The following is a 7,601-nucleotide window of genomic DNA, read 5'->3' on the forward strand; positions in this document are numbered from 1 at the left end:
TGGGAAGTTGGTCCTGCAAAATTAGGACAAGGTCAAATGTAGACACATGCTATGTAGGTACTCCCAGCAGAATAATAGCTTTGCCCAAGTCAAAGAACACCAGCATGGGTAACAATCCAAGAATTCGTATTTAGAATGCCTACAAACTGCCCAGGGTCTAGCATTGCAGAAAGAGAACCAGTTTTCACAGTTCGCCACGGCATAAACGGGTGTGGATGGATGGCTGTGAGCTTTTTCCACCATTAAAATGATTTTTCTCAACTAGGAACACACGTCACTGATGAATCACTAGTGCCAGCTTTTCACACAACTCCAAAAAGTATCCGCGAATAAATGAATAACCCACGGCTGGGCGGGGCGGGGAACGGCAGGGGGCTGTGAGCCAATTAGCACGGAGTTATTTGCTGAGTACTGATCTGCACGGCCAGGTCTCACGCCACCACCGCCTACAAGAAAGATGGGGTTGTCACCACTTTACAGACAGGAGATGAGGGCTTAGAGAAGCGAAACCACTTGCCCTTAACCCTTTTATAACACCCCCCCCCCCTTTTTTTTTAACGTTTTCAAGTACTCATGTTCTGCGACCCCACGGCAAGTGGGAATGGTGATTGCCGAGTTACATTCAGACAGAGCCGGGGGGAGGCAAAGGGAGAGAGAATGAAATCATAACGAGGTGGGCCACGGTGTGCTGGTAAGTGTTTAACAGCCTGTTCTGGGGCAGAGAGGGCTGGCTGGTTTATGGCGGCAGCACCATAGCCAAGTTGAGGCTATCCGTGGGAAGCTAACGAGCTTGCAGATTTCCTGACAGTTCAGCAAGCAGCTATCCTGAGAGTTGCTGCTGGGGAAATTTGGGGTGAAAAACTTGGGTTTCGGGAAAGCCTCAAGAGAACCCTGGGGGAACTAGAAATCTAGGAACAGGAAAGTAATCGGAAGAGGAAAGAGACCGAAGATGGGGGAGGAAATAACAAAGGAAGACAGGATCCAGAAGACAGAGCTGAGACCCCCTGATGAAAATGGAGGAACTGTCGGCAGTTTAATGAAGCCGGGGAAGCCCTGAGTCTGTCCATGCCCCACTGTCCCAAAGCCCCCAGAGTTTAAGCAACGCGTGGACCAGGAAACTGAGCAGAAGCCTCTACCCTGGGTGCCTGGGTGGCTCAATCAGTTAAGCAGCCGACTCTTGATTTAGGCTCAGGGCACGATATCATGGTTTGTGAGATCAAGCCCCGAGTCGGGCTCTGTGCTGATAGTGTAGAGCCTGCCTGGGATTCTTACCTCTCTCTCTCTGCCCCTCCTCTGCTTGCTCACTATCTCTCTCAAAAATAAAGAAAGAAACTTAAAAGAAGAAGAAGAAGCAGCAGCAGCAGCAGCAGCAGCCACCTGTACCCGAGGAAAGACCAGGAACACAGGGATCGCTGGTCAGGGTTTGGAGAAGGGATCTGTAGAACAGGAAAAGACTGAGTTGTTTAGGAGAGGAAATAGTGGTTTCCAGTGACCGCATTATCAGATTGACCTCGTTTTCATCTTTCCGCTTTGCAGCCTCATCACGCCCTGCGGGTTTGAGGGACACATAGTCTTGCCCTCCTATACATCTGGCTTCCTGTTGGATTCTCCCCACCTCCATGCTGTTTTGAAACAAACCTGCCAATCCTTTGATGCTCATTCCTTTGATGCGTGTCCCTTCCTTTCGAGTCCGGGCAGGCTTGGACCAATAGAACGTGACGGAGGTGCCACAACACGATTCTGAGATTGGCTCATAAACGATCATGCAGTCCTGGGCTGCCAAGTAAGAACACAAATTACCCTGAGGCCACCATGACAGAAAAGCCACACGTAGGCACGCCAGTGGCCAGTCCCAGCTGAACTCAGTGTTTCGTCCAACTTGCCGAGCCACCAGACGTGTGAGTTAAGGCCAACTTGAGCTCTTCCGGCCAGCCTAGCCTTCAGTTGGATACTGCCGAGTGCTTTTAGGTGATGCCGCACTGAATACTTCTGCTGACCCCTGCCTCAATGCCTCAGGCCCTAAATTGTGAGATCTCCCAAAACGGTTGTTGGTTTAAGCCAATAAGCTTGGGATAGTTTGTCCCATAGCAATGGCTGACTAGAACACTGCACTCTCAGGCTTTTCATGCCTCCCTCTTTAAAGAGCCTCTGGGAAGACAGGGCAGCTGAGAATAGCACCATGAAATACTGGTTTATTTAATTCTATCAGATCAGCCAATAACGACTTTACTAGCCTGTGTTCCGCACGTGTATGGATATGCAATAGAGAATCACAGCCTTCAGCACACCTTTCCTTGAAAAATCAATCTCTGGACATAAGAGCTATCAGATATTTCTAAAGTGCCCTGTTACTATTTGTTTGCTATTTGTTTATTCACTTGCTTGTAAACTGAAACCTATTAGAGAAATAGAAGCACATTTCAAAGATTAATAAACAGTTTAAGTGAGAAAGTTCTTTTTTTAAAATGTTTTAAATGTCTATTTTTGAGGGAGGGAGAAAGAGAGAGAGCACGAGTAGGGAAGGTGAAGAGACAGAGAGAGAGAGAGAGAGACAGAATCCCAAGCAGCCTCCAGGCTCTGAACTGTCACCACAGAACCCAACACAGGGCTTGAGCTCACGACCCGAGAGATCATGACCCGAGCCGAAGACGGACACTTAACCGACTGAGCCGCCCAGGCGCCCCATTAAGTGAGAAAATTCTATCCATTTATGTGAGCTTTTTACTCCTGAATTTGAGAAGAACTTCTTCAAATTGAGAAATAAAACATCTCCATCACAATCCATGGAACGAGGAAGAATAAATCAAGAACCACTCTTTCAAACCCATGTCAGTCCAACTAAATAACTGATAGATGAACATGTGCCATTAGTTACCTGACTAGCTTCTAGTTTGCATTTACCCACTTATTTCTATAGTCTTTATTGAGCACGTAATACATACCAAGCACCATACTGGACTTTAGCAACACAGAGATGAAACTGAAGAAATAGCAGAACTAAGGGGTGTATAGTCTTGCAAAGGAAACAAAGGCATTGGCAACCATCTTAATTTTGTGATTGTAAATGCAAAAGTGTTCATGTTCCATATTTCTGGAATTGGAGTGTGTCTTACAATTTACAATCAACGTCCATTCTCACTTTCCTACCAACTGCCAGGCAAAAGAGTCAGTTGTCACCATCTGGGATAATACAAGCGGGAAGGCCCAAGCATGGAACTATTTAGTGCCATACAGTGAATCTATTTATCCTTTTCTCGGCTCTGCAAGTTATTTCCATTGGTGACAAAACTATAACTGAACTTTGGATTTTTAATTGTTGCTTCAAATGTCTTTCAGAAGATTATGTTGTGATGAAGCATTAAAACAAAATAATATCAGGGCGCCTGGCTGGCTCAGTGGGTATGGCATGTGACTCTTGATGTTGAGGCTGTAAGTTCAAGCCCCACATTGGATGTGGAGATTACTTAAAATAAAATCTTTTTAAAAATTAAAAAAAAAAAACATTAATATTGGACACAAAGAAAAGAGCCTCTCTTCAACAGACAATGCGATCACAGGCAGTACAAACAGCCGAGTCTCTCAGGAATAGCTGACAGAACTTCCCAAACCTGGGAGAGATGGGTGTGACCAATTCACACACCATGAAGAATTGTCACTCAGGTTCTAGAAGTTTCTTTGTTCGAATCTTCCTGTCACTTAGAGAGAAGCCATTTAACTTTCAGTAATGGAGCAATCAAGACTCTGAGTTTAACAAAATAAGAAACAAAGACAAAACTCTGATAATGTTTAATATACTTCAGTACTTAATGGTCTTACCTAAAGGTCCTAAAGAGGTCACCATCATCAGTTCAGATTACAACCTGATCATGAACTAAACCACAATGGTAGGCAAACTGCAGGTGTTGAGATGTGATTCAGAAGGACCCTTAGATTTTCAGTATGTTGAAGACTTACACTCAAACTTTGTAATACTAAACAAAAAAGTAGAACGTGATGATCTGGAGAAGTTTGGTAGTTTAAAAAATTTGATGTAGTTTAACGGTTCTTTTAAAAAGTCATTAGTAAATAAACGTGCCATCTTAAAACCAATAGTGTCTTCAAATCAAGGAACTATGGTAATTATATTTTACTGCCTAATGTGCTTATGGAGAGGATGACAGAGCATTTTAATATACTGTAATTATAATATATTGTCAGATGTGCTATGGAGTCTTGATTTAAAATATTTTATCCATTTTCCTCATTAGTATTATTATACTTATCAGAAAACATGGTATGCTTGTTGATCAGGAAGATCAATAAGGTCATGGATGATAGAGTAAAAGGACCATGGGACATAAAAAAAAGGAGTGATTCATTTTCCTTAAAATAGAAGAGTCAAGAAAGACATTGGATGTCTGAAATGGCGATTTCTTTTTCATTTTGTCTTTAAAGATAGATAAATTTTTGTCGCAGGAGTTAAATTAGGGGAAAATGGGGCAGCTGGGTGGCTCGGTCGGTTGAGCGTCTGACTCGTGATTTTGGCTCAGGTCATGATCTCATAGTTCGAGGGTTCGAGTCCCACCTTGGGCCCTGCAATGACAGTGCGGAGCCTGCTTGGGATTCTTTCTCCCTCTCTCTCTGCCCCTCCCCTTACCTGTGCTCACTCATGCACTCTCTCCCTCAAAATAAATCAATAAACTTAAAAAAAAAAAAAAAAGAAAAGAAAATTAAAGGAAAATAACATGAATGAAGCCAAAATATTTGGTTTATTCAGGAACCTCTGAGTGGTTCAGGGGCTAGATTTTAGGGCCTAGTTTAGGACAGTGACAGAAAAAGTACAATGGCGGAAGTGGCAGGACCATATGTGAAGGGGCTTGTGTTTCATTTCATCCTCTGCACACAAAGAATTCACAAAAAGGTTTAAATAGGCAAGTCTCCTGATTAAATGTATGTGTTAAAAAAAAACAAAAAAGCAATTGTGACAGATAGCTACAGAGAAAATGAATGGGAAGAGAACAAGGCTGGAGGCAAGCAAGGAGGCCGGTGGAGGCTGTTAGAATACTCCAGGGGAGAGATAATGAAAGCCAAGTAAGTGGCTATGCAAATGGGTGAAGGAAGCAACGCCTCTGGGTTTCATTCTATTGTATTCCCCTATTCTTCACCATATTCTTAAATTCTGTGTGTGGGACCAGAGCACAGACAAAGGAAACGTATATTATTGGAGATAAAGAAGATAAAATACGAAAAGTATATGAATCCAGGGCTTTCAACGGTGGATAGAAAATTCCCTTTTTAAATTCGTTCTTATTTCTTATGAAAGCAATATTCATAAATCGATCAGTGTGATCCACCATATTGACTGGCTAAGGGAGAAAAATCACATGATCATTCCGACGGAGGCAGAAGCAACATTCAACATAATTTAGCACCCCTTGATAATAAAAACTCTCAGAAAATTAGAACTATAGGAGAACTTCCACAATTTCATAAAGAACATCTACAAAACTACAGCTAACACCGAACTTCATTTGAAAGACTGAATGCTTTCCCCCTAAGATCAGGAAAACAATGTTGTCCACTCTTACCATTGCTGTCAACATAGTACTGGGTGTTCGGGCCAGAGTAATAAGGGAAGAAACGGAAATTTTTTTTAAAGGATACATTTGGGAAGGAAGAAATAAAACAACCTGCTTGTAGATGACATATGGATCTACCTTAGAAAATGACAAGAACTTTGTTAAAAAAACCAAAACTCCTAGAATGCTAAGCAACTTTAGCAAGGTTGCAGGCTATAAGATCAACATACAAAATCAATTGTATATTGGTACACATATCAGTAATTGTATACATACTAGCCATGAATATGTGGAAGGCAAAATTAAAAATACAATACCACTTATATATATTGAAAGACTCAGCATATTAAAGATGTCAATTCTCAGAGGGCCTGGGGGGCTCAGTCAGTTAAGCATCCGACTTCGGCTCAGGTCATGATCTCGCAGTTCGTGAGTTCAAGCCCCATGTTGGGCTCTGTGCTGACAGCTCAGAGCCTGGAGCCTGCTTCGGATTCTGTGTCTCCCTCTCTCTCTCTGCTCCAGCGCTCACGCTCTGTCTCTCTCTCTCTCTGTCTCTCTGAAAAATAAATAGACGTTAAAAAAAATTTAAAGATGTCAATTCTCTCGAAATTGATATACAGCCTTAATGCAATTCCTGTCAAAATCCCAGCAAGATTTTTTGTAGCTACAGACAAGATAATTATAAAATTTATACAGAAAAGCAAAGAAAGTAGGATAGGTAAAGCCCTTCTGAAAAAGAAGAATCAAATGGAAGGAACCACTCTACCTGATTTCAAGACTTACCGTATAGCTATCGTAATTAGGGTTGTGTGGTATTCGCAGAGAGATAGACACATAGATCAGGGGAACAATTTAGAGGACCCAGAAACAGCTCTATGCACGTACAGCCAACTTACTTTTTATAAAGGTCAAATGCAATTCAACAGATGAAGGAGAGTCTTCTCGATAAATGGTGCTGGCACAATTGGCTATGCATAGGCAAAACCCAAAACACAACGAAACCCCCAAAACCAAAAGTAAAGCCGACTTGAGCCTTGCACCTTATACAAAAATTAACTCAAATGTATCATAGACTTAAATGTAAAATATAAAAACCATGAACATTTTACAGGATAATGTAGGAAAAGTATTCAGGACCTCGGGCTTAGTGAAAAGTTCTTAGACATACAACCAAAAACACTACCCATAAAAGAAAAAAAATGGGTAACTTGGACTTTGTCAAAATTCAAACTTTGCTCTGTGAAAGACCCTGTTAAAAAGATAAAAAAAAAAAAAGCAAGCTATAGACCGGGGAGAAATATTTGCAAAAAACCAAGGTCTCATTCCTCTAATACCCAGAGAACACTTAAAAGTCAACCAGCAATGTGATTGGAAAGTGGGCAAAAGACACGCAGAGACATTTGACCAAAAAGGCCATACGAGTGGCAAATAAGAATATAAGTAGAATTTTAACATCACTAGCCATTAGGAAAATGCAGTGTAATAGCATACAATGAGATAGCACTATACACCTGTCAGAACAGCTAGAATAAAAAATAATGGGGCGCCCGGGTGGCTCAGTCGGTTGAGCGTCCGACTTCGGCTCAGGTCATGATCTCGCGGTTCGTGAGTTCGAGCCTCGCGTCGGGCTCTGTGCTGACGGCTTGGAGCCTGAAGCCCGCTTCGGATTCTGTGTCTCCCCCTCACTCTGCCCCTCCTCCACTCATGCTCTGTCTCTGTCTCTGTCTCTGTCTCTGTCTCTGTCTCTCTCTGTCAAAAATAAATAAACACTAAAAAAAAATTAAACTAAAAAATAGTGACAGTACAGTACTAATTTACCAGGGTTGCCATAACAAATACCACAGACTGGGTGGCTTAAATCATCTGGATTTCTCACAGTTCTGAGCCTGGAAGTCCAGAGCAAGGAGTTGGCATGATCGATTTCATCCTGAGGCCTTTCTCCATGGCTTTTCGAAGGCTCTCTTCTCCCGGTATCTCCCCATGGTCTTCCCTCTGTTAACAAATACCTAGTGGAGGATGTCAAGAAACTGCATCCCTTGTACA

General features: G+C 42.3%; 1 long non-coding RNA gene across 1 annotated transcript in view; it reads right to left on the reverse strand.

Annotated features, from left to right (window-relative positions):
* LOC106975122 (uncharacterized) overlaps positions 1-7,601 on the reverse strand; it is a 54,869-nt gene that overhangs the window by 15,903 nt on the left and 31,365 nt on the right. Inside the window, exon 3 of the long non-coding RNA XR_008296385.1 lies at positions 1,639-6,114. This is a non-coding gene — a long non-coding RNA (uncharacterized LOC106975122). The remainder of the gene's footprint in view (positions 1-1,638; positions 6,115-7,601) is intronic.

This window comes from Acinonyx jubatus, chromosome B1, assembly GCF_027475565.1.
Source record: "Acinonyx jubatus isolate Ajub_Pintada_27869175 chromosome B1, VMU_Ajub_asm_v1.0, whole genome shotgun sequence".
Classification (NCBI taxonomy): domain Eukaryota; kingdom Metazoa; phylum Chordata; class Mammalia; order Carnivora; family Felidae; genus Acinonyx; species Acinonyx jubatus.